This window comes from Cydia amplana, chromosome 11 (genome assembly GCF_948474715.1).
Source record: "Cydia amplana chromosome 11, ilCydAmpl1.1, whole genome shotgun sequence".
Classification (NCBI taxonomy): domain Eukaryota; kingdom Metazoa; phylum Arthropoda; class Insecta; order Lepidoptera; family Tortricidae; genus Cydia; species Cydia amplana.
In genome coordinates this window covers 3927131-3954316 of record NC_086079.1, presented here as the reverse complement: position 1 = coordinate 3954316, position 27186 = coordinate 3927131, and the positions used below count along the sequence as shown (strand labels likewise).

Sequence of the window (27186 nt, the reverse complement as noted above, 5' to 3'; positions counted from 1 at the left end):
ATTTTTAAATGGTATTATATTTTGCTAACTGGTATACCCGCGTTTTAATAGGAAACCTATGTTGTGGATCTAACAACCGGTTGATAACTACTGTTTATATATGTCACTGTAAAATTGTAATCACTCGTCAGTTTATAATCTCGCTAGTTAAATAATAAACTGACGGTAGGGAGATTATAAACTAACCTAACCTAACCCACCGGCGTCATATACTTATATAGCAACTTCTAATAGGTACTGTAAATAAACATACTGTAGTAGGTTCATAGTTCAGCTATTTACCTATACAATTATATATTAATCGACGTAGATGAAACACGGATGACGTAAAAGAGATCAGGGTTGCTTTGAATCAGAAAACCTTGCCGGCGTTTATATTTCCGAGCTCATATAACCCGGCAACCTTCAAATCAAGGTTGAACAGGCACCTTCTGGGCAGACTCGCTCCATCGTAGGCCACGTCTTCGCCTCGGCTAGTCTGTGGCCATGAGTAAGCCCATTTATAATATAAAAAAAAAACCGGTTAGGGCTCCTCTACACGATGGGCCAGCGCCGGCCACTCCAAGGGACGCATTTATGCGTTAGAGGGAGCAAGTGATATTGCTATCTCATTTTACCGCATGGCTGCGTTCCTTGGAGTGGCCGGCGCTGGCCCATCGTGTAGAGGAGCCATTATACGTAGGTATGTCTACCTACGTCAAATTGCCAGTTCAGTTGAAAACGTTTAACAATAGGGTATTTAAAATAAATCATTTCACACCATGCATGAAATAATTTGATTATTAGAATAACACAGATAGCAGTTATTTTTAAACACAAGTTCTATTTAATAAATCGGATAGAAATATAAAAAGGGGGTGAGTTGACCGTGACGTCACGATGTAATGTTTCATATAAATTCCATATTAGCAAGTTGTTTTGACAGTTCTAAAAAAGTAACGATTTGACTAGGGGACTTCGGGTTCGAGCGCCATCTTGATAGTTAGCCTCGTGATTAATTCCTTGTTTTTTGCACATTAATATTGTTTAAAGTGTAATATCGATAGCTTATTATACAGTGGTGGTATGCAGTGAATGGAGAATTCATCTTGAAGCGCGTTTAACCACCATTTTGGAGACAACGGCCGGTTGTCCACGTGCTTCTTGTAAAGTCCGCTACCGCTTTACACGAGCGAATAAAATCACCGTACACTGTCTTGTACTAACCGAACACTTTCAATCGTATTACCTTGCTCCTACGACCTTGAAACTGACGAAATTGGCCCACTGGGCTGAATCCATATTTTATAAAAGAATGAAGAATGAATGAATGAATGACATGAACAATTGAAGACAGAACTAAGAACAGGGTTAAGACGCGTCACAATTATAGGTACCGTTACCGGTGCCATCAGATATCAGAGCGGCTAAGGTGCTCAGAAATATCTGAACACGCCTCTATGGTCAAGGCGTTACAGTGAGAGTTCAGATATTTTTGAGCGCCCCAGCCGCTACGATATATCAAAGGGCAACTGTACCTATAGGTACGTGCTAATACGGAAATCGTTTGAGTATCTGTGCCTCATCTGTGCGCACGTCATGTTTCATCTCTACTTTGTACGAAGCTGTCAATCATGAGCGTGATCAGAAAGACATCAGTTTGACGTCAGACTTCAAATATAATTATACAAGTTTTAAAATTATGACTGGAAATCCTGTTAGTCTAAATTAACATACAATATGCGTCACGTTGATGAAAAAAGTTGACCATCCGTCAATCACAAAGTTAAGAAAAACAATTGACGTCTGCTATTTGTTGTTATTAAAGAGTAGTAGAGTTGTATTATAGAAGAAAGTATTGTTAAAGAGAAGAGTCGCGGAATGTATTGGGCCCCATACATTCCGCGACCCTTCTCTTCTTCACAGACTCTATCCACTTTCATAAAGTAATTTATTATTTGTATTTGCGATAAAAATAAATACAATCGAACTTAGGTATCAATTTAAATCGAACCGTCGCGTCGCTACAAAACTTTAAATCGGTTTTCAATCAAGAAGATATATCAGCGCAATAGAGCCACATAAATCCGTAAACAGGATTGGTTAAAAAGTAGAATAAAATAAAGTGTTAAATCTCCTTATTTCCGGTTCGCAAGATGGCGGAATTGAAGGGGTTTACGTAAGACGCTAGGATGCTGCCAGAGTTAATAAAACGAAATAGGTTATTTTATTCTACTTAAAAAAAATAAGGTAAGAGTAAGGGATCTTTGTATTTTACCTGTATCCAAATTTAAAATTTAATTCAATTACTTAAAATAATTTAATTTAGAACAAAAATTCCATATAACTAATATAAAATTAAATATGTTAGTAACAATAATACTTAAGAAACTACGAGCTCGTACGTTAAAATGAAAAAAATATATGTAATTTTAATTTATAAGAATTATAAGATTAATTAAAAGGTCCTGAGTTCCTCAATTCGGTTGACAGTCGGCCTGATTCGAACTTTAAGATACGTCAAATATTAGGTCTAGAGATACGATATGGATCGGCTATGTCAGTGACAATAAAAAGCGGCCAAGTGCGAGTCGGACTCGCCCATGAAGGGTTCCGTATTTAGGCGATTTATGACGTATAAAAAAAAACTACTTACTAGATCTCGTTCAAACCAATTTTCGGTGGAAGTTTACATGGTAATGTACATCATATATTTTTTTTAGTTTTATCATTCTCTTATTTTAGAAGTTACAGGGGGGGGACACACACATTTTACCACTTTGGAAGTGTCTCTCGCGCAAACTATTCAGTTTAGAAAAAAATGATATTAGAAACCTCAATATCATTTTTGAAGACCTATCCATAGATACCCCACACGTATGGGTTTGATGAAAAAAAAATTTTTTGAGTTTCAGTTCAAAGTATGGGGAACCCCAAAAATTTATTGTTTTTTTTCTATTTTTGTGTGAAAATCTTAATGCGGTTCACAGAATACATCTACTTACCAAGTTTCAACAGTATAGTTCTTATAGTTTCGGAGAAAAGTGGCTGTGACATACGGACGGACAGACAGACGGACAGACGGACAGACGGACAGACAGACAGACAGACAGACAGACATGACGAATCTATAAGGGTTCCGTTTTTTGCCATTTGGCTACGGAACCCTAAAAATGACGTTTCTTCAAACAAAAACGTCACTTTTGAGACTTACATATCCGATCCATATCGTATCTAGACAGACATAGAAGGTAGGATCCTATAGAAGTGGTATACGCGTGCCTCCATGAGGGACAAAACATAGGCAATGCGACACTATGATTGGTCGAATTTATTTGTTGCCCACCATAATCCATACTAATTTACGGTGGGGAATAAAAAAAAGTGAGACTGTGACAAGGACAAACAATAATAGCGCTTTCGCTGCTTCTCCTACTGAAAGATACATAAGACTATCCCGTTCTGTCAGTTATCCCCACCACTCATGCCCTATCCAGTTAAAATACTAGATTCTTGTATCTAGACCTAATATTTGACGTATCTTAAAGTTCTCAGGCCGAGTGTTTGTGTCACCGTAAAACCCGTTTTTAGTAAAAGCTCGTTTTCTCTAGGCAAAACTAGTTTTCCTACCCAACACGCTAATCTTCGCTTCGCTCGTCGTCGCGCCTATCTTTCTGACTCAGGCACAATACCGTGAAAACTAGTGTCAACTAGTGGAAACGTATTTCCCTACACAAAACTTTTTAGTTGGAGAACGCTGAGAGGAGTAAAAATGTATAAAAGGACTACTTTTATTTTTAAACTATGGTACAAAGCGAGAAGCGATATTTTAAAGCTGTTTCTTTATAGCTCTCTCGATTTAATTTTATCGTATCATACACTTGTTTTTATTTATAACAAGTTCAGTTTATATTAGGATAAAAAATACAGACATCAACTTTGTATAATTTAAAGTTGTCTACGAGTTCCGTGATATCAATTCATAGTTTCAGTAGCAGCGAAAGAAAAGTTTTCAAAGTTGTGAAATTTTCTGTTTATGACACTTTAACAAATTATAAATTAATCTTTTATGGGCCTAAAAAAAAGACTATTTGAAACCACGGGTGACCCTAGGGCTGGCTCATTCCTAGGCCAAAGAATATGCATAGCCGTGGGAATGTAGCCAGCCTTATTGGCACCCTTCCGCAGGGGACAGATCTGGGGGACCTAAGATAGGTGGGTAAGTTCTATTTATTTATTTTATCAGTTTTAATTTGTTTAGTTTATATATATAGCTGGTCAAGCAAATCTTGTCAGTAAAAAAAGGCCCGAAATTTAAACTTTCTATGGGACGATATCCCTTCGCGCCTACATTTTTCAAATTTGCCGCCTTTTTCTACTGACAAGATCTGCTTGACCAAGTTAACTTAATTTTAATAATAGTTTATAAGTTTTGTTAATAAAGAATTATATACACCATGTTTCTATATTAAAAAGATTTGTATACGTTTTTGTTTTTAATACGTTTGTTTAGTAAATAAGAAATGTACGCACTAGGTACATTACGTCAAAAACAACTGATAAATACCACGAAAAATCTTCAGACTTTTTTTAGGTCCCGAAGTTTTTGGTAGGTACCTAACCAGACATTTATGTAAATTCGACTTGAAATTGAATTATTTAGGATTCACATCACGTGTCTGTATTTTAGAACCTCTCTGGTGTTGCGGGTGTCCATGGGCGACGGTAATTGCTTATCATCAGGCGATTTGTCTGCTTATTTGCCTCCTATGTCATCATTCTCCTTCTGCAACCTAGCGTTTTCCCGGCCTAGCGCCAGGGTCCGCTTTCCTGCTCAGTCTTCTCCACTTCGCCCGGTCTTCGGCATCCTCAGGTGTGAGATTGTTCTCTTCCATATCTGTTAACACGACGAGCCAGCGCTTCTTATGCCTACAAAAAAAACACATTTTTCATTGCGTTGGGCAGTCTAAAATTAAAGTAGAATGGAACCCGACTCACAGTCGGGACATCTCTGTGGAACAAGTAGCAGATTTATTTGCATAATACTGGATGAATCAAATTTAATAAAGGCGGTGGCAGTCTGACTTCGTAAGTTTTTTATTTGTGCAGTGCCGGCTTAAAAAGAATTTCGAGGGATGTGCCTGGACTCATAATAGCCTTAATATCTGGGAGACCGAGCTTTGCTCGGAAAACATATAAAAACTTGAAAATGTGCGTTTTCCCAGAGATAAGACCCAGCTAGATCAATTTTTCTCTCGAAATCGTTAGAGCCGTTTCCGAGGTCCCCGAAATATATAAATATACAAGAATTGCTCGTTTAAAGGTATAAGATACCTTTTGCCCTTTGTCTCGTATTGGCGGGGGCACGGCCGTGCCCCCAGATTATACAGCAAAGCATTTGGAATATTTTAATACTTTAAGTAGGTAAAATAGTTATTTGTACAACAAGAGATCAAAGTTTGATATTTCTTCGAGTGCTTATTTTGAGTCCCGTGCAAGCGAAAGATTCTATAGTACTCGCTACGCTCGTGAATCTAATTTAGAATCTTGAGCGTAGTAAGGGACTCAAAAGCACACGAGATGTAAATAACTTTGATCTCGTGTAGTTCATAAAACTTTTCACCTCAGCAGTGAGAACATTTAGACAACCCGAAAACATGTAATCCTTCTTCATCACTTATCTATTTAGTCATGTTTCTTAAGATATACTTACAATTAAGTATAATTACCACAATCAAACACAAAAACAAACAAACAAACGTAGTAAATTTCAGTAAAATAGGTAATATATGAAAACAACGACCATCAATTGATTGACATTTGAATCGCCAACTTTTTTTTTGTAAAAAAAAAAACATTGTAAGATACGGTCCGAATTACGGATACTTACTATTTGTAAACTATTGTAGAGATTCTTAAAAGTATAATTATTTATTTTACGTGATATACTGTGTATTTTTTGAGTTCATTATTTTAATCGTACAATAAATTACGTAAAATATAGTGTTTTTATCAAATCTGAAACTTTATTTTCATTAATTACATATTAAGAATTCATACTTGTATGTGTTTTGGAACGATGCGTTCTGACGTTTTTCGGGGGTCTATTATAAACCGTCAATATACCGTTGAATGTCGTTTGAAAATTTTTTGTCTCTTTCTTTTTGCTAACGACGTGAAAGGGACAGAGATAATAAAATCCAAGTATTTCGAACTTGTATTAGACCCCGCATGTTGAAATGACATTTGAATATTAAGGTCACTTGAATGTCATTTTGTCTCACTCAGTGAGCAAAATGCGATTTTGCTCACTGTTTTTAAGTAGCAAAGTACCCTTGTTCGAGCTGCTGAGGTGAAAAAATAATAACTGCCAGTAGCAGAAAATAAAACCTAATCGAAAAAAAGTCGAAGCATATCAAAATTTGTGAGGAGAGTTTGGCCGAAGCCAATAAGTAAAATATATATAACTAGTCTAAATCCTTTTAAGGCTTAAAAAAAATCTAAAAATATCACATCAAATATCACACATACGCCCACATTATTGACAAGAACAAGCCAAAATATACCTTATTTGAAAGCACGAAGGTTACTTCGACAGCGTACACCATAACACCCTGCGTTATCTGCAGTAAAACCCATCACGTTTAATACGATTTCTCGCGTAATTTTATATTTCAATTTATTCACGGTTAAGGCCCACTAGCACCATCCCACTAACCCGGGGTTAATCGGTTAAACCGTTAACCTAATGTCAAATTGTACTGGTAACCATGATAACTCCAGGTTTAACCGGTTAACCCCGGGTTAGTGAAATGGTGCAATTGGCGCTAATACGCTTACGATGCGTGTTGACGTGGTACCTTCAGAATTTTTTAACAAGTTGTTGGCATTTAAAAGGTTATACATTTAGAGTCAGTTGCACCAACTACAATTGACGGACTGATCAACTTCAGTCAGCAGAGAACTATGAAGCTTTCCATCCAAAAAATATTTAGCGAACGCTTTAAGGGTGACATAAGGTTTTTACCTTCGATCAACACGGGCTTCCGACAGGTCGGAAGGGATTTTCGCGGGGGGGAACGTGCACACAGTCGCACTTCTCACACACTTACATACAGAGATGTGAAAAATACTTTATAAAAAGTATTTAAATACAAAATACAAATACTTCCTTGATATACTATTTCAAATGCAAAATACAAAATAGTTTTTGAATTTGTATTTAAAATACAAAATACGAAATAGGTATTTTCAAAATACTTTTTAAAAATAAAAATACTTTGCGATAAAAGGTACTCTGAATAGTGAATACCTAGTCTGAATTAAAAAGTATTACTCAAAATATCCGAATTGAAAAGGCTCTCTTCATTCTTTGAAAACAGTGTGTCAATCAGTCCTCTAAGTGCAAATTTCTAGTTGTTTGCTCATATTAACCGGAAGGATGGATGGATGATGGTTTATAACGGACAATTTTTAAAAGCATTAATTTAGATTTGTAATGTTTTACAGCTAGTATAATGCCTCTCGTTAGTGTGATGAAAACGTCTCGTTTGTGCAGAAAAGTTTCATCAGGGCAGAAAAGTTTGTTCTCCTCTCGTACCTTGAAACCCTCGCAACACTCAAGATTCCACTTTTTTAACCACTCGCTACGCTTGTGGTCATGTGCGACGTTACTAAACAGATTCAACAGTATGAGAGAGTTGCCAGGATTGTAACATCAGAAGAGATTGTAACTCCTACCTACATTACCTACTATAAAGTATTTTGTATTTTGAAAATAGAAAATAGGTCCCAAAAACTATTTCAAATAAAATACAAAATAGTTTTCTTCAAAAGGTATTTAAATACAAAATACAAAATAGGTATTTTGCATTTAGTATTTGCATTTTAAATACAAGTATTTCAAATAAGTCACATCTCTGCTTACATACAAAATCCAATCTGTAATGACGACACAAATACATAGAAAATGACACCCTACACAGACAAATCTTGCACACCTCGATCTGTTTTTGTGTACGGACGAATCACAAGTGTCACAACACGCTCACTAACACATTTTCGTCAAAGAAATTTTCTGAGAGATGAGAAGTCGGATTTGTCGCTCGACCGATCCGCAATTTATACTGGGCGAGCAAAATCGATAAATCCAGCAATTACATGAGACTAAAATATAATAATTGTGTTTAAATGTAATTAAACGTATGACATGTAAAAAAAATATTACTTACATGTGAAATGTAACACCTTCTTTTTGTAAATTTGATGTCCCCGACCTCTTTTTACAACAAAAACCCGAACAATTAGGCATTTTTTCTTAGTGTCCGACCGAACGTTCGGTTTCGGTTTCGGTTTCGGCCAGTTTCGGCCAAAAAATCATGTTTCGGCTGTAGTTTCGGTTTCGGCCAAAAAACGGCCGAACCTTTCGGCCGGGCCGAAACTTACGAAATGGTACTTCGGACAAAGACCAAAAGTTGGGGAATAAGTAGGACAACAATATTAATACCTACATATACTGATTCATGTATATTAGGTACAGACATTAATTGGTTTATTATAAAACACAATTCCACTAATAATATAATAAGAATAAATAATAAAAAAAAAAAAAAAAAAAATGACGCTGTCAACGTCAGTCGTGTTTTTATAAATTTTCTCAAATTATTTTCTAGATTTTGTATTTACATGTTGCTTTCTACATTATTTTTATGAAAAATATAACCCAAGACTGCTACGTACTATTTACATATATGTAAGGGTTATAATTGGCCATAGAATATGATGTCCTAACATGTACGACAAAACTCCCTAAGTGAAAGAAAATGCAAACGAGAAGCAAAACACGAGCTCAACTAGCGTCTCCACGAAACGCACGTTCACCACCCTCGCCCGCCTCGTCCGTCTCCTCGCAACCGTCGTCGGGCGATGAATTCGCCACCGCGCCCGACACCAGCGAGTCGAGCGACGAGTGCGGGCCGCCGCCGCCGCCACGACCACCTGCGCGACGAGGGCGGCCACCGCTGCCGGCACGCTTGGGGCCTGCGGGACATCCTGCCCCGCCCACGGCTCCCGCTGCCGGTGGTGTAGTGCGTCGCATGAGATGGACTCGACAAATGAACGAGAATGTCATGCGCGCCTATTATAGGGCTACAGAGGGGGGAACACAGCTATCCGCCTATCGTTCAAGAATACTGCCTCTGTTTCAGGCTCTTGAACCCACCATCACCGTGTCGGAGCAGCGATTATCGGATCAGGTGCGCGTCATTCAGCGGCTAAAGCGGTTGGATGACTTGACACTTGATCGGCTTCGCCTGGAGGCTCTCTCTGCTTGCGCAGCCTCCACCTCGGCGCGGGACCCGCCCGCGACGTCGCCGAATCCGGTGCCGGCACCCGACCAGGCACCGGGGGCACCGCGGTTGGATCTCAACGCCGACGAGGAGGAGATCGCGCAGAGTGTGAGTAGTACAGCCAATGAGCAACTGAGGAGGACTCTGGATGAGGCGATTACGCAGTATCGCTCCACTCCCAACTCTAGGCCACGATTACCACGTTTGCCTATGAATAGACGCAATCTAGCGCTAATGGGAGCCCTAAACGCTTTACTAGAGCCATATTTGCGGACTAGTAAAGATTTAGATGATACGCACGCGATCATGTATTGCGGAGCCATCGCGGCGTGCCGTGTTGCACGAGTCAAGTTTCCGGACTCTGAACGTGCACCTAGGACTGCCGGTGGTGCCCCCGCATGGCAAATACGGATCGAGCGACGTATCAGCTCCTTTAGGACTCTTATCGCAAAGCTGATCTGCTTCAGGGGGGGCAACAATCGCCCCCGAGTAATGCGCTTTGTAAACCAGGCGTTCGCGGGGACGGATATCAGGCCCCGCGACTACATGGCCAACGTTACGGAGCGCATCGACTTTCTAAAGCAGAAAGTCTATGCATGGGCAAACCGTATTCGCCGCTACAGAGAGCGTGTGGATCGATTCCAGCAGAATCGTCTTTTCCAGAGTGACCAAAGGAAGGTGTACCGAAAGTGGGAGGAAACCAACCTTCGTGAGTCCGACACGCAGCCGCCGGATCCTACTGTCATGACTGACTTCTGGCGTAGCATCTGGTCGGTGCCTGTCGGACACACCGAGGGGAGTTGGATGAATGTTGTCGAGCGTGAGTGCGAGTCCATCGAACCTATGGGGGTAGTCACTATCACCCCCGATGACGTAAGTTGTGCCATCCGCACGACCCAGAACTGGAAAAGTCCTGGGCCGGATGGATTGCACAACTTCTGGCTAAAATGGTTCCGATGCTCGCACTCCTGCTTGGCAGCACAATTTCAACAAGCCCTCGAGCTTGGTTCTCTCCCACCTTCCTTAACAACTGGTGTCACCTTCCTGCTCTTCAAGTCCGGTAGTACCACGGAAGCAAAAAACTACAGACCCATCACATGCTTGCCTACACTCTACAAGCTCCTTACATCCATTTTGAGAGCAAAAATCAACGCGCACATTGTCGCAAATAATATTTTGGCTTCCGCTCAAAATGGATGTAGGGTTGGGTCCCGTGGTACTAAAGAGCTCCTCCTCATAGACATGACCATATGCCAACAAATCCGGCGGAACAAGGGGGCCCTCTCAGCCGCTTGGATTGACTACAAGAAGGCCTATGATTCGGTGCCTCATTCATGGCTGGGGAGGGTCTTAGAGCTGTATAAAGTTGATGCAACTTTGAGAGCCTTCCTAAGCGCGTGTATGGGGCGGTGGACCACAGTCCTTCGTCAACCAGGAGGCGGGAATGACCGCTCTGGTCCGCAGGATTTTATAAGGATTGAGCGAGGAATCTTTCAGGGTGACAGTCTGAGTCCCCTGTGGTTCTGCCTAGCTCTGAATCCCCTCAGCACCCTGCTGAAAGATTTGGGACTAGGTTGCCGGCTTCGGAGAGAGGGTGAAGTCATTTCTCACCTTCTGTACATGGATGACCTCAAATTATTTGCACCAAATAACCAAGACTTGTTGGACCTACTGAAAACTACCGAAGTCTTCAGTAGTGCCATCAACATGGAGTTTGGTGTCGATAAATGTGCGGTTATACATGTAGAGCGGGGGAGGGTTATAAATTCAACAAATTTACAACTCTCTGAGACAATGGCTTTCAGATCTATCTCTGAATCAGAAACCTATAAATACCTTGGTATGTCACAGTCGTTGGGTATTGAGGACGAGGGTATTAGACGGTCGGTGAAGGAGCGCTTTTTCAGTCGGCTCACAAAAGTCCTTAACAGTCTTTTGTCAGGAGGCAACAAAGTGCGCGCCTTCAACGCCTGGGTAATGCCCCTACTCACATACTCCTTTGGCATACTAAGGTGGACTCAGACCGAGCTGGACGCCCTGGATCGGAGGGTCCGATCACTGCTCACCGCACATCGCATGCTACACCCACGCTTTATGAGATTGTACATCCCATCGCTCGTCAGTTATGAGATTGTACATCCCACGGAAATGTGGAGGCCGAGGCTTCCTAAACGCCAAGGATCTCCACAACCGCGAGGTGTACAATCTCAGGAATTATTTCCTTAACAACGAGTGTGGGATGCATCGTGATGTGGTGGCAGTAGACAGGAACCTCACGCCGCTCTCCTTGGCAAACGAGAACTGGCGCAAACCTGTGGTACTAAGTACTGCGGATCGCAAGGCGGCATGGGAGAGTAAAGTGCTACACGGGCGGTTCTACAAGGCCCTCACGGGACCTGATGTGGACCTGCTCGCGTCGGTGAACTGGTTACGATTCGGGGACCTCTTCGGAGAAACCGAGGGTTTTGCCTGTGCAATTGCGGACGAAGTAATGATGACGAACAACTATCGGAAATATATCCTGAAGGACGGTACGGTCGACATTTGTCGGGCATGCCGCCGTCCCGGAGAGTCACTCAGGCATATCATTTCCGGTTGTTCTCATCTTGCTAACGGCGAGTACTTGCACAGACATAATCTCGTAGCCAGGATTATTCACCAGCAGCTTGCTCTTCTATACGGCCTTGTGGACCGCGAAGTACCGTACTACAAGTATTCACCTGCGCAAGTTCTCGAGAATGGTCGTGCCACGCTCTATTGGGATCGATCTATCATCACTGACAGGACTATTGTAGCCAATAAGCCTGACATTGTGATAATAGATCGATCGCAGCGCCGGGCCGTGCTCGTTGACATCACCATCCCCCATGATGAGAATCTCGTGAAAGCCGAGAAGGACAAGTCTAGTAAGTACCTAGACTTGGCTCACGAGATAACCGCAATGTGGGATGTTGATTCGACGATCATTGTCCCGATAGTTGTTTCAGCTAACGGTCTAATAGCGAAGAGTCTCGACCTACATCTTGAGAGACTCTCGCTAGGTGGTTGGATCAAGCGTCAGATGCAGAAGGCGGTGATCTTGGACACGGCGCGGATAGTCCGCCGGTTCCTCTCTCTGCAGCCCTGACCACCGGCAGCTTGGGCCTTGCCCCGCTGATGGCGGCACCCTAGGTTAGGTTTTTTATAATATGTTTATAAGTATTTTGTATTGTTTTTGTAAGTGTTTTTGTATTTTATTTTTATATCCATATTATAAAATAACCTAACTTAAGACCAAAAATAAATAAATAATAAATTCATTTATTTAAGGACCATCAGGGATCATTTTTTTGTTAGTACTTACGACTATGCCTTATAAAATATTGTTAGTATTATAATAAATATAAATAAATATTACTAATGAGGGCGCCACTGGACGGTTGACGCAGTCTTAAGAGGCTGTCAATACCTATAAGTGAATGAGATAGCACTGTCGCATGTTACTGGGCCCTGGGCAAGATAATAATAAGAAAACTAACCTCACTTTTTACCTCAATTTACCATTGGTTTGTGTTCCACATGTCCTCTACTTCAGCTTAGCCTTTGGCCTCGCTGCGCCATGCTCGGCCTGCGGTCTCGCTTTTGAATACAATGGACATTGGTTGGAGTCTGTGCTCAACTACTTATCCTGAAGCCTTAAGCACAGCTTTGACTTCGCATGAAAGTTCGCCTCAATGGGGCACTTCGGACTTTTCGGCCCAGGTGAAGATCGGTACCCGGCCTTGCGATATTGTTAACAAAAAATTTCGCGCTCGCTGCGCTCGCGTTTTTGGTTGACCCTGTGTCTACATGTTAACTTGACTGGTGAATGAATAGAGTTAGACCAAGAAAATTCTGCAATGATTTTGATAGCATACGCAGTGCAACTAGTGCAAATGTTATTTATACGTCATAATTTCATAAAAGTTTTGACGTTTAAAATAACACTTGCACTGCGTGTGTTATCAACTTATCAAAATCGTTGCAGAATTATCTTGGTCTAACTCTAGTAATTTTCATAAAAAACTGCTTAAGTAACATCAATTTTAAGGACATTGGGTGTTGACAGCCCCATAATATGTGTGTAAAAGCGGTTTTATGACATTTTTTCAACGATTTTAACAAGTCTACAAAAGTTTCGGATTCGGTTTCGGTTTCGGCCGAAACTAGAGCCAAAGCCGAACATTAGGTTTCGGTTTCGGTTTCGGCAAAAAAACATGTTTCGGTCGGACACTATTTTTTCTGCTGCTGTGTTCACTCTCGCGTCTGGACTCGGTCTAGTTAAAAATCCGAGCGCAACTAGTTTTATTACCCGCGCTAGATCAGTTGATCTTGTACCTAGGCAGAGGGGAAATAGTGCGAATGCCGCATCCCTTCCGTGTTGATCGAAGGTTTTTACACAACTGACCCTTTAGGGTAACATTCCATTTCTGACCGCAGCTGCACTACTGAGGGCCTACCGCGAACCACGTTCGACGTGTTACCTCCCTGTCACACTTACGTACGAATTTACAAGTGCGACAGAGAACGTGGTTCGCGGTAGGCGCTCTGGTACTGAACGCGTCGCTGTTACTGTCAATTTACAAAAGAGAACCAGTTGAAATCTAAACTATAACGTATCTAGAATGGATCTAGTACGTGTCGTCTCTTGTGGATATCTTGAAGTTCGAATACGGCCAGGGCTGCCAGTACATATTTTTTTATTATACGATCCAGTGCCTGCAATTATACGAAATTCGATTGCATTATACGAGAACACAATTAAAAAAAAAAAACGATTATTAATATTAAATCGATATTTTACAAACTGGGGTCTTACCGCAAAGACCGAAATTCGCAAATTGCGGGGGTCTTTATCTTTTACTCCTATGAAGGCGTAATAAGAGTGACAGAGAGGGACGCCCGCAATTTGCGATCTTCGATTTTCGCAATTATAACCTTGACGTTGACGTACGGTTCCGTTAAATTGTATAACAGTATTGACACACTGTTTTTAGGGTTCCGTAGCCAAATGGCAAAAAACGGAACCCTTATAGATTCGTCATGTCTGTCTGTCTGTCTGTCCGTCTGTCTGTCCGTCCGTATGTCACAGCCACTTTTCTCCGAAACTATAAGAACTATACTGTTGAAACTTGGTAAGTAGATGTATTCTGTGAACAGCATTAAGATTTTCACACAAAAATAGAAAAAAAACAATAAATTTTTGGGGTTCCCCATACTTCGAACTGAAACTCAAAAAATTTTTTTTCATCAAACCCATATGTGTGGGGTATCTATGGATAGGTCTTCAAAAATGATATTGAGATTTCTAATATCATTTTTTTCTAAACTGAATAGTTTGCGCGAGAGACACTTCCAAAGTGGTAAAATGTGTGTCCCCCCCCTGTAACTTCTAAAATAAGAGAATGATAAAACTAAAAAAAATATATGATGTACATTACCATGTAAACTTCCACCGAAAATTGGTTTGAACGAGATCTAGTAAGTAGTTTTTTTTTATACGTCATAAATCGCCTAAATACGGAACCCTTCATGGGCGAGTCCGACTCGCACTTGGCCGCTTTTTTGAAGTAAGTATTGTCAGTCGTTTGACATCGATGGTTTTTTTCGTATCCAATTATACCGATTGACCACCTATACGTAATGGATACGAAAACAATTTCATTATACGAATTTCGTATCCAATTCTACGATCTGGCAGCCCTGAATACGGCAGTCAGTCTGTCAAGTAAGGATGGTGCAACTGGCAATTAATGTAGTCGATTGGGGGTTGATTTGTTGTATACATTCTCATTTAAAGCTTTTACATTCAAGTTAAGAAGTCTCATGAACAATAAAACGAAATCAATTAAGGCCCGCCATTCAATTCGGGGTCGACTTAAGGGGAATACAAAACTTTCGATTTCTAGGTTTAAGTTAAAAATGATAATGACATCTTCCTATACATACTACATATTATTAAATGGTGGATTGTGGTTTTAAATATCTATGTTGGATACAATCAGTAAAAATCATGAATTTATTAGAAAACAGAATATTGACAAGAGAAAATTTTCTACGAATGAAGGATTTCTATACATGCTTTATGGTTCCGTATAGCGAACCCATTTATAGTTTCGACATTTTCGTCTGTCTGTCTGGTTGTTCGTGACTTAGTTTAGTGATATATGAGTGAGTGTGAGTCCTTAGTATTAGAAAGCAATTTGGCATGGCATATGGGAGAAACTTTATGTACTTATATAAAACACCCTTGACCCTTTTCACGCAAATAAATTATTTATGATTAATTTATTACACTGACAAAAGTGGTCAATTTTTTTTTTAAATTTTGGTAAAAATAATATAATGAGTTCCAGTATTTCGTCTTCGACTGTTACATCGCAGGGTATTGGTAAAGTATTATAGTTGGTCAAACCAATTTGTCAGTAAATAAGAACAATAAGAACAAAAAAAACTATACTCATCCGTAGTTAGTACTCTAGTCCGTAGTTAGTGTCTTACACTAGTGTGTAAGACAAAGATTCTCTCTATCTGTTTGAAATGAGACAGTCCTTTGACAAACTATATATTAGTGGCAATTGTTTACATATGTGAATCTAGGAATCGAATATTTTAAATAGGAGCGGAAGCTCACCTTTCCTCTTAACTCGAGAGCATCAAATCGACTCGGATCCGAGATTGAACGCGTGCCCGGAATACGCACCCGAAACCGTTTTACATGAGAATGCGAACTCGACCCAATGACTCGGATAATAGCGTCGAGTGGATTCTGGATCAAGTATTGCTGGAACCAAAAATATAATATAAATGACATACATACATACATATATTCACACCTATTTCCGGGAGGGGTAGGCAGAGACCACGGATTTCCACTTGCTACGATCCTGACATATGTACCTCTTTCGCTTCCGTTACTTTCATAACATTCCTCATACACGTTCGCCGGTTTAGGGTGCTCTTGCCTTTCTTCAAGAAAAAAATGTTATAGGACATTCTTACACAGATTGACTAAGTCCCACAGTAAGCTCAAGAAGGCTTGTGTTGTGGGTAGTCAGACAACGATATACATAATATACAAATACATAAATACATAGAAAACACCCAAGACTCAGGAACAAATATCTGTGTTAATCACACAAATAAATAACCCTTACCAGGACTTATGTAACTCCGTATTAGATAAGTAAAGTCTAAGGAAAAAACGTCGGAAATCAACAAAAAGTTATTCTCTCGAATAGATGGCGCCACACCTTTGGCCTATACTCGGGTAGATGGCGTTGGCGACACCGTTTGATATTTAACAATTTTAACACATATTAGTGAAAGAAGTCAGAGTCATAATAGGTATGGCGTTCATAAACAATAATTTAAGGTTTAAGGTTTATATAGGTTTCGCTTTTTTTTATATTGCACATTTTAAAAAAAAGGAAATCATACTAAATATCATGGAGAATGGAAAATGTTTAGAAGTGGAAAAACGTTTTTTCTTTTTGTATGGACGTGTACGAGCTATACTTCCCTCTTAAGAGTCACACCGGTATGATCGACAGTCAAAGGAGGTTTTATTACGTTCGTAACTTATTTTCCGCTCCCTGATCATGCGCTGGGGTGGAAATTATTGCACAAAAAGAACCATTATTTACTGTCAGCGTTACTACCTTCGATATTTTGTCAAAGACCGTTTTTATGGTTCAGTGCAAGATTTAAATTTAAATCTATATGCAAGGGATCATCTTCAAATAATATCATTGGTAGTTATAGTTGTTAGCGTGATAGGGACAGATTGAACGCTTTTGAAATGTGGACTGTGGAGAAGAATGTAAGGTATAAGCTGGAAAGAGAGGAAAACAAATACGGAAGTATTAGATTTGGTAGGTGAAAAGACAACCTTGCTGAAAACGATTGGAAACAGAAGGGGAAACATGTTGGGGCACCTGATAAGGCACGATACTTACATAAAGACTATAATTGAAGGAAAAATAGAAAAAAAAGAGGCAGAGGAAGGTCGAGACGTGCGTTTTTGGACTAGGCTAAAGAGAAAATCAATGTAGTGACGTATCAGGAGCTCAAAACAGCGGTAGAGAGAAGAATGGAATGGCGATTACTCCACCGACAAGAGCTAGGCTCTTGAAATTGTGATGATGATGATAGTTGTAAGTTTATGTTATTGAAAGCAAAGTAAAGGCAACTAGGTTTATTTAAACAAGGCGAGGAACACTGATTTAAACGAAGCATTACGGGCGATTTATCTCTTACCCCTCGTGAAAAACCCTTTCAATCTTACCCCCAACGCACCTTAAGTTAGTTTTATAATTAGCTCTGTCCCCGTGGTCCGAAGAAAGACAAGGAAATGTACAGACTATACCTACAGCGTGGCAATAACGACGCCAATAGTAATGCAGTTGCAGTCAACATTCAAACGTCACCTTAAGATAAAAATAACAAAAGATACAACTATCTGGTTCCTTAAAATCATAGATGGTAGGATCCTAATAGATGTGGTATACGCGTGCGTCCGTGAGGGACAAAACATATGCAATACGACACCATGATTGGTCGAATTTATTTGTTGCCCACCATAATCCATACTAATTTACGGTGGGGAATAAAAAAAACCTGCCAAGTGCGAGTCGGACTCGCGCACGGAGGGTTCCGCACCATCAACAAAAAATAGAGCAAAACAAGCAAAAAAACGGTCACCCATCCAAGTATTGACCCCGCCCGACGTTGCTTAACTTCGGTCAAAAATCACGTTTGTTGTATGGGAGCCCCACTTAAATCTTTATTTTATTCTGTTCTTAGTATTTGTTGTTTTAGCGGCAACAGAAATACATCATCTGTGAAAATTTTAACTGTCTAGCTATTACGGTTCGTGAGATACAGCCTGGTGACAGACGGACGGACGGACGGACGGACGGACAGCGGAGTCTTAGTAGTCGTCGTAGGGTCCCGTTTTTACCCTTTGGGTACGGAACCCTAAAAAGTGAGACTGTGACAAGGACAAACAATAATAGCGCTTTCTCTGCTAGTTCTGCTACTCCTACAGAAAGATTATCCCGTTCGATCATTTCCCCCCACCCTTCATGCCTGATCCAGTTAAAATACTTAGATTCATGCTTAAAATTAATATTAGCCGCCTTAACGGCTTGCGAGTAAGCAATATTCAAAGATGACGAACTCTTAATGTCACCAAACGAGCACCTGAGTCTATCGACTCCCACACTCGTGCAATAATAACTACCATCATTTCTTTCTACATCCTCTTTACTCTTTACTAATCTAACGCCTTCCTTTGTTAAACAAACACAGCCTAAACAATATCCTAAGATGCCACGAACAAGATTCAAAGTACAATGGAGGAATTTAAAAGACCGGGTCTAACTTGGTTGCTACCTGAACAGTACATCACAAGATTACTGCGAAATCCCTCACAAATTGGAGATTTACTTGACACGAGAAAAAATTACACCTAAAGAAAGGTGATAAGGACTTTATTGTAATGTGGTATGGTCGAGTTTTGCTTGAACGTTTTGAGGAAAAGTGAAGGTTTAAAAAACTCGACTACTGTAGCCTTTGAAGTAGATTTTTTATGTTATGTGAAGCAAGTTGCTTTTATTAGAAATTAGATGTTATTTTCAATGTAAACAGAACGGTTTTCGAGGAATTCTCTATTTATTTTATAAAGCAAAACTTTATCCATAAATATCAAAGCAACTAACTCTGATCCACTCCGTTTATCTTTCTGTCTGCCTGACCTGTCTGACGACTAAACTGCTAAATCGATCTAAATGACATTTGTCAAGTACAAAACGTAACACCCAGGTGGATGTAAATAACTGTGCAATAAATTATTGAAAATAAAGGTTCCGGTAGTAATTCTTTTCAGCGCCTGTGCAAAATCTCATAGCAAAGTGGCGGCGCGGTAACATAGTAGTGCAATAGTAACCTACGGCGCTTACGATAACTGTAACTAACTTAACTAAGTATCATCTCATACTAAAATGCGACTATAATCGGACCAATCTAACTCTGCACACACTTGTGACAAAGTCATCATCATTGGCCTGTAACATCAATAAAATTATGGTTTAGGTATACAGCGTCCATAAGAGTGCGGCACTTCCGCAAATGACTAGTAAGTCCAATGCGAGAGCGGCAGTAAGTAACAAAGTATGGGAGTGCCATAATATCTGTAATATTTATTTCTATATTAATTTGACGCCCTTTGTTTCCCATAAAGTTTTATGTCATAATCTATTGTTTGCAGATTGTTTGTCATATTATATCATCACTACATAGTATAAAACAAAGTCGCTTCCCGCTGTATGTCTGTCTGTCTGTATGTATCTTTAAAACTAAGCAACGGATTTTGATGCGGTTTTTTTTTAATAGATAGATTGATTCAAGAGGAAGATTTATGTATAATTTGTACCCCGTGCGAAGCCGGGGCGGGTCGCTAGTAAGTCATAAAACTGAAACCGTTAACTATTCCGGATTTTCGTAAGGCTATCCTATAGGTTAGATTAGGTTTGTTTTATGGCAATCCTGAAAAGTGATGCATTTCTGAATCAAATGAATTATGACTAACGAAAATGCGGGCCAACAAATACATTATATGACTTAAAACTGTTTGGAAAAAATAGAGACCCAAATTAGACGTGTATGCTGACCATAGATGTAAGTAAAATGAGGTAGAATATGGTACCAGGCGCACGATCGTGAGCCATTAAATATAGGTTACGGAACCTATATTTAGTTAGTCGTATGGGTGACGCCAACCAGTCAAGTTGTCAAAATCGTTGGATCAAATTTTAGTTTTGTCAACTATGAACATCACACGTCTACATAAATAAAAGGTCATTGATGCTGACACTCGCAAATTTTGTAATTGAACCACGTGCAGTCAGCGGCAGATTACATTGTATTGCAATAATAATTTTTAGCGTTAGTATTAGTTGTACTTAATTTTAGTTTTATATTCATTTTATAACACTTATTATGCAATAAATGAGTTATTTTCTCAATGTATTGCAATAGGTATGATATTACTTTAATGGCAAGCACTATAAAAATCATAAATTTATTCAGAAACGACCGAGATATTAGAACAAATAAGTTATTTTAGAATATATTAACTAACTAATTATTACGGCTCAGCGACCCAAAGAGGATTTTGGCCTCCGAAACGAGAGCACACCACTTTTCCCGATCCTGCGCCGTCTCCTGCCAATTATCGGCTTGAAGCTGACGCAGATCCGCTTCCACACTGTCTCCCCAGCGATATCTGGGCCGACCTACCGGGCGGCCACCAGTCGGTCTCCCCAGGTACGCCCTCTTAGAATACATTATACAGTTTAAATTGCAAGTGCGTGTATTTACAGTCGCTCGCTAGTGTAGGTCTCAAGCTAATCCGTTCCCCCCGGCTACCTACACGTCGTGAAATATGGCCGGCATTCTTCACCCCTGACAAGTACGGTAAACCGGGGTGACTTTGAAATGCAGGGGCGACTTTTCAGTATTTCAGCCGTACCTAACATATTTTTATTCGGAATTTTTAGTAGTAGGTCAACAAAAATGTATAATATTTAATCTAACTTGTTACACGAACAGTTCGTGAAAATAATGAATACTTAATGCTAATTTAGTGGCCGTTTTAATACTATCAAAGTATCCCCAAAATTTCCTAAAGTCACCCCGTTTTACGGTACTACATGTAAAGACCTACACTGATGAGCGACTGTACACGCACTTGTAATTTAAACTGTATCATATATACTAAAATAACTTATTTGATCTAATATCTTGGTTGTTTTTGAATAGATTTATGATTTTTATAGTGTTTGCCATTAAAGTAATATCATACCTATTGAAATACAATGTAATAAGTTATATAAGTACCTACTGTGCCCTTGTACCCTACTACATTTAAGTTATGTACAGTAAGTATTATAATATTAATTTTTGTATGCTTTCAGGTATCTTGAGGCCGGTACTTCCGTAGACACCTACCTATCTTAGGATTTTTTTTACAATCGAATCTTCTTCTTATGTTGCCGTCTCCTGCCGGAGGTTTCCCCTGTATTATCAGCTGGAGGAGGTGGTATTTGTCATTTCGTAAAACATGAACAATAAAGTACTGCAGTTTCCAAATCTTTATTGTATCTGTAATGTCTCTTTTCTTTTGCACTCTCTCTCTCTCTCTCTCTTAGAATCAACGAAAAATGAAAAAAAAATTCAACGTCAAGCCACTTTTCTTGTCCGCACTTGCTTCGCAACTTTCAGCCTGTAATTGGTTTTTGTCGATCACTTGACACGCATTTAGAGAGACAGACGGGCAGATTATCCCCAAGACACCCTGGCTAATGGGTGCGAGCAGGACATCGCTATTAACGCATTACTTTGTCCCGTTTACGCATTAGAGCAGGATCCCCATCAGTCCGATATTATCCGCGTAATGGGAATTGGAAACAATGACTTATGTCTATAGTTTAAGTGGTCAGTTGCGACCTTCGGAAAGATCTTTGTACCTTTGGAGTTATGTTCATGGTTTAAGTGGCAAGTTGAGGATAGATGGGGTTTTGTGGGTTTTCTGATGGTTAGGCGATTGTGGGTGACACAGACAAATTAGAACCTTGAGTGTTATCTAAAGTTAGGTTTCTTGATGTATTCAAATTGTGGAAAAATATTTTCCATAATGTGTCAATATCCAGGGAGGAATATGAGGACTACGTTTGTTTGGAGAATCGATCGTCACCTTTCCTCTTAAGTATTTTTTCGTACGCTTTTTTGATGCCATCCGAAAAGAGCCCAACCGGCAAATTATTCCTCAGAATATAACATTTTTTTATCAATAAAATACGTCTGCAAAAGATAGGTACAGTTTTTTTTAATTAATGCATAGGGTAAGTTTCGATCTTGCTAGCTTTAAGTTTTGTAAGATACCTACCTAACGGTACATATGGAGAAATGGCAACAGCGACCTTCAAAGAAATTGTCACCATCACAAACACGTTTCCACGAAACTGTGCCCTGAAAACAACCCCATATCACCTGCGATTGTTAAATAAAAAGCCGTTCCCATCGTAAGGCGGCAACATTATTGCATATGAGGAAAAACGAACAAGCGAGGGAATTCCGCGATCCTTCGGCGCGGTTATGGTGGAGACACACTCTAGCTAGGAAACGTTGCGTTTCTTTCGAAAAAATAGACATATATCAGAGAATTACTACGTGTCAAATTTACTAAAATTTAAGTTAGCCTAAAATGTATTATAGTTGCAGATAAAAAACAGATAGCTCCAAAGAAGTGGCAGCAACATTATAGTTCATGAGGACGCTGCGAAAAAGGACAAGCGAGTGAATTCCGCGATCCTTCGGCGCGGTTATGCTGGAGACACACTCTCGACAGGAAACGTTGCTTCTCTTTCGGGAAAAAATAGAAATCAGAGAATAAGTTTATATTTTAGAGTTCCGTACCCAAAAGTTAAAAACGGGACTTAATACATCACTCTCTATCTGTCTGTCTGTCACCAGGCTGTATCTCATGAACCATGATATTTAGACAGTTGAAATTTTCACAGATGATGAATTTTTCTGTTGCCGCTATAACAACAAATACTAAAAACAAAATAAAATAAATATTTAAGTGGGGCTCCCATAAAACAAACGTGATTTTTTTGCCGTTTTTTGCGAAGCGGTACGGAACCCTTCATGTGCGAGTCTGACTCGTACTTGGCCGGTTTTTTGTTACCTACCTACGTCAACTTTTAACTAAAATATAAGTCTTAGCTTAAAATAATATATTACGGTTACAAATAAAAACCGGCGAAGTGCGAGTCGGACTCGCGCACGGAGGGTTCCGCACCATTAACAAAAAATAGAGCAAATCAAGCAAAAAAAAAGCGGCCAAGTGCGAGTCAGACTCGCCCATGAAGGGTTCCGTATTTAGGCGATTTAAGACGTATAAAAAAAAAACTACTTACTAGATCTCGTTCAAACCAATTTTCGGTGGAAGTTTACATGGTAATGTACATCATATATTTTTTTTAGTTTTATCATTCTCTTATTTTAGAAGTTACAGGGGGGGGGACACACATTTTACCACTTTGGAAGTGTCTCTCGCGCAAACTATTCAGTTTAGAAAAAAATGATATTAGAAACCTCAATATCATTTTTGAAGACCTATCCATAGATACCCCTCACGTATGGGTTTGATGAAAAAAAAATTTTTGAGTTTCAGTTCGAAGTATGGGGAACCCCAAAAATTTATTGTTTTTTTTCTATTTTTGTGTGAAAATCTTAATGCGGTTCACAGAATACATCTACTTACCAAGTTTCAACAGTATAATTCTTATAGTTTCGGAGAAAAGTGGCTGTGACATACGGACGGACAGACAGACGGACAGACGGACAGACAGACAGACAGACAGACATGACGAATCTATAAGGGTTCCGTTTTTTGCCATTTGGCTACGGAACCCTAACAAGCAAAAAAACGGTCACCCATCCAAGTACTGACCCCGCCCGACGTTGCTTAACTTCGGTCAAAAATCACGTTGTTGTATGGGAGCCCCACTTAAATCTTTATTTTATTCTGTTTTTAGTATTTATTTATTTAAACTTTATTGCACAAAATATATACAACAATGTACAAATGACGGACTTAATGCCAAATGGCATTCTCTACCAGTCAACCATAGGGCCAAACAGAGATACATTCAATTGGTGCAGAGAGAGAAAATATATTGAGTGAGTATTTGTTGTTATAGCGGCAACAGAAATACATCACCTGTGAAAATTTCAACTGTCTAGCTATCACGGTTCGTGAGATACAGCCTGGTGACAGACAAACGGACGGACGGACGGACGGACGGACGGACGGACGGACGGACGGACGGACAGCGGAGTCTTAGTAATAGGGTCCCGTTTTTAGGGTTCCGTAGCCAAATGGCAAAAAACGGAACCCTTATAGATTCGTCATGTCTGTCGGTCTGTCTGTCTGTCTGTCTGTCCGTCTGTCCGTCTGTCCGTCTGTCCGTCTGTCTGTCCGTCCGTATGTCACAGCCACTTTTCTCCGAAACTATAAGAACTATGCTGTTGAAACTTAGTAAGTAGATGTATTCTGTGAACCGCATTAAGATTTTCACACAAAAATAGAAAAAAAACAATAAATTTTTGGGGTTCCCCATACTTAGAACTGAAACTCAAAATTTTTTTTTTCATCAAACCCATACGTGTGGGGTATCTATGGATAGGTCTTCAAAAATGATATTGAGGTTTCTAATATCATTTTTTTCTAAACTGAATAGTTTGCGCGAGAGACACTTCCAAAGTGGTAAAATGTGTGTCCCCCCCCCCTGTAACTTCTAAAATAAGAGAATGATAAAACTAAAAAAAATATATGATGTACATTACCATGTAAACTTCCACCGAAAATTGGTTTGAACGAGATCTAGTAAGTAGTTTTTTTTTATACGTCATAAATCGCCTAAATACGGAACCCTTCATGGGCGAGTCCGACTCGCACTTGGCCGCTTTTTATTACCCTTTGGGTACGGAACCCTAAAAAACCAGATGGCTCCAAGAGTGGCAGCAACATTAGTTCATGAGGATGCTGCAAAAACGAACAAGCGAGGGAAGTCCGCGATCCTTCGGCGCGGTTATGCTGGAGACACACTCTCGACTGTTGACGGAAACGTGTTGCTTTTCTTTCGAAAAAAAACTAACCAATCGGAAAGTTACTCCCTTTTGCTGGAATGGCTTTTTATATCGTGTGAAGATACGGATTCCTCCATTATGCGTGGCCTGAGCCCTGACACGTTTTAAACATTTTAAAACTTTAAAATTCCGACGACAATGTGGACCCAGCAGCGGGAACGTCACAAATGCATGGAGTGTATGAGGCACGTATATCGTAAAATATCTCCGCGCTCCGATGCGATGATCCAATTTTTAATAAACCAGAGAGAATGTAGACTGGGGTGGCCGTGTCGTTGGAAAATGTGGGAACGTTGTCTAAGAATTTATGTATTAGTTTATTTTATGCAGCACGTTTTTATGCTAAGCTGAAATAGCTGCATTTACGAAGATCTTAAACATACTTTTGATTTTGGAATGCATGAGACTTAGAATAAATTTAAAAGTGGAAAAATTACATACTGCCTTGGGTGAGACTTGAACTCACGGCTTCTGGATCGATACTCCAGCGCTCTGCCAACTGAGCCACCAAGACCTCATCCATAGCCAGCAAATGTTTCCACAATGGACATAGCATAAGACTTTTTGAACGTTTTTTGAATCGAGTTCGAGAGCTATTTGCAAAACCGAGTACCGTTTCTCATTAGGTAGAGCTTTGGCATACTAATTAGTACTAATCCAGAAAAGGTAACAACTTTACGCTCAATAGAGCGCGCTGGACGTTAAGATTAAGTTGAGATTTTAATTAAGAAGAATAAATTAAAGAAGATAACTTAAGTAGTAGTTGTAGTAAACTCAGTGTACAAAAAAACATAATTAAAAAATAACATAAAATTAGTAAGAAGTATTTGTACTTACTCCTTACGAACTTATCCCTTTGGAGGATCTCTTCCAGCTAACCTTTGAGTAGATGTGAGGAGAGAGTGAAAAGAGGGTGACAAATGCCTTAACTCATTGTACAAAAAGACATAATTAAAAAATAACATTAAATTAGTAAGAAGTACAAAGGCGAACTTTTCCCTTTGAGGAATCTCTTTCAGTCAACCTTATTTGAGTAGATGAAAGGAGAGAGTCAAAAGAGGGTGACAAATGCCTAAAGATGTTTATATCTGAAGACCGTATCAGAACTGTCCTGTATTGCACATGACGCTTGGTTACAGTAACAGTCCCCTCACCAGCCGCGTTATTGTTTGCATTACTACCGTCTTCGTGCCTCACGCTTTCATATTTTTCGGCGGCACGCTTTGCTTTACTTTATTAGAAACAGGGCGTGATTCTGGCTAATACGAGAGTCAGGATAATCTGAAAGAAAGTTTAAAATATTTTAAAAACCTACAAAAACTTTAGTAAGGCCTGAGGCCCGTTTCTCAAAAGCTTGTAACTTGTGGAAGTGGAAGTCCCTTTCAAAACTAAACTACATGTATTATTAAACTTAAAATAATCTTGTAAATAAACTTATAAATAAAAAATGCTCCCCAGGTCGCTGCCATGTGTTATGGTGCCCAGAAGACTGGCAGCGTTACCTCGTTGAATGGCCAGACTTAGTCTCTGGCAGAAGTAGCTGACAGCCCTCTGGTCGTCGTTCGTCGTTCCCGAGAACTAGGTAGAGGAGAAGTAGGTACTAGTTTTACGAAAAACGGAAAACGCGCATTTTTGAGTTTTTATATGTCCCCCAGATACCTATTAACTATTAAAAGCGACGAAAGAGTTTATAGACGGTCGTACATAGACGATTTTCTTCACATTTACCTCTACAAATCGTTAGTAGAATCTGGTTTCCATATAGTTAAATACTGTATTAAAACCGTAATAAGTTCCAGAGTAATTCGGCAGCGTTCGGGAGCGCTCGGGTGGTCTGACGCATCGGCGCGTGAGCAGCCCGGATCGAATCGCTTGGACACGGTAGGGCGGGGACGGTGTCCGAATATTGGAAACTGGACGGACTAACGTGTCTGTGTAAAATGTTCCTAGATTCATAGGTATGTACATTTATTTATTTATTTGTTAGCCTGTTATGTCCCACTGCTGGGCAAAGGCCTCCCTCTCTTTCTTCCACGCGTCTCGTTCTAGGGCAATAATTAGACCGATCTTCCCGAAAGACGTCAAGATCGTGCCACCATCTCCTTCGAGGTCTGCCGGAGGT

The 27186-nt window shown here is 39.8% G+C and overlaps 1 long non-coding RNA gene across 1 annotated transcript in view; it reads right to left on the bottom strand.

Moving 5' to 3' along the window:
* Window positions 1–16189: 16189 nt before the first annotated feature.
* The window catches only part of LOC134652055 (uncharacterized), a 65538-nt gene continuing 54541 nt past the window's right edge, over window positions 16190–27186 (bottom strand). The window contains exon 2 of the long non-coding RNA XR_010097157.1: window positions 16190–16244. This is a non-coding gene — a long non-coding RNA (uncharacterized LOC134652055). The remainder of the gene's footprint in view (window positions 16245–27186) is intronic.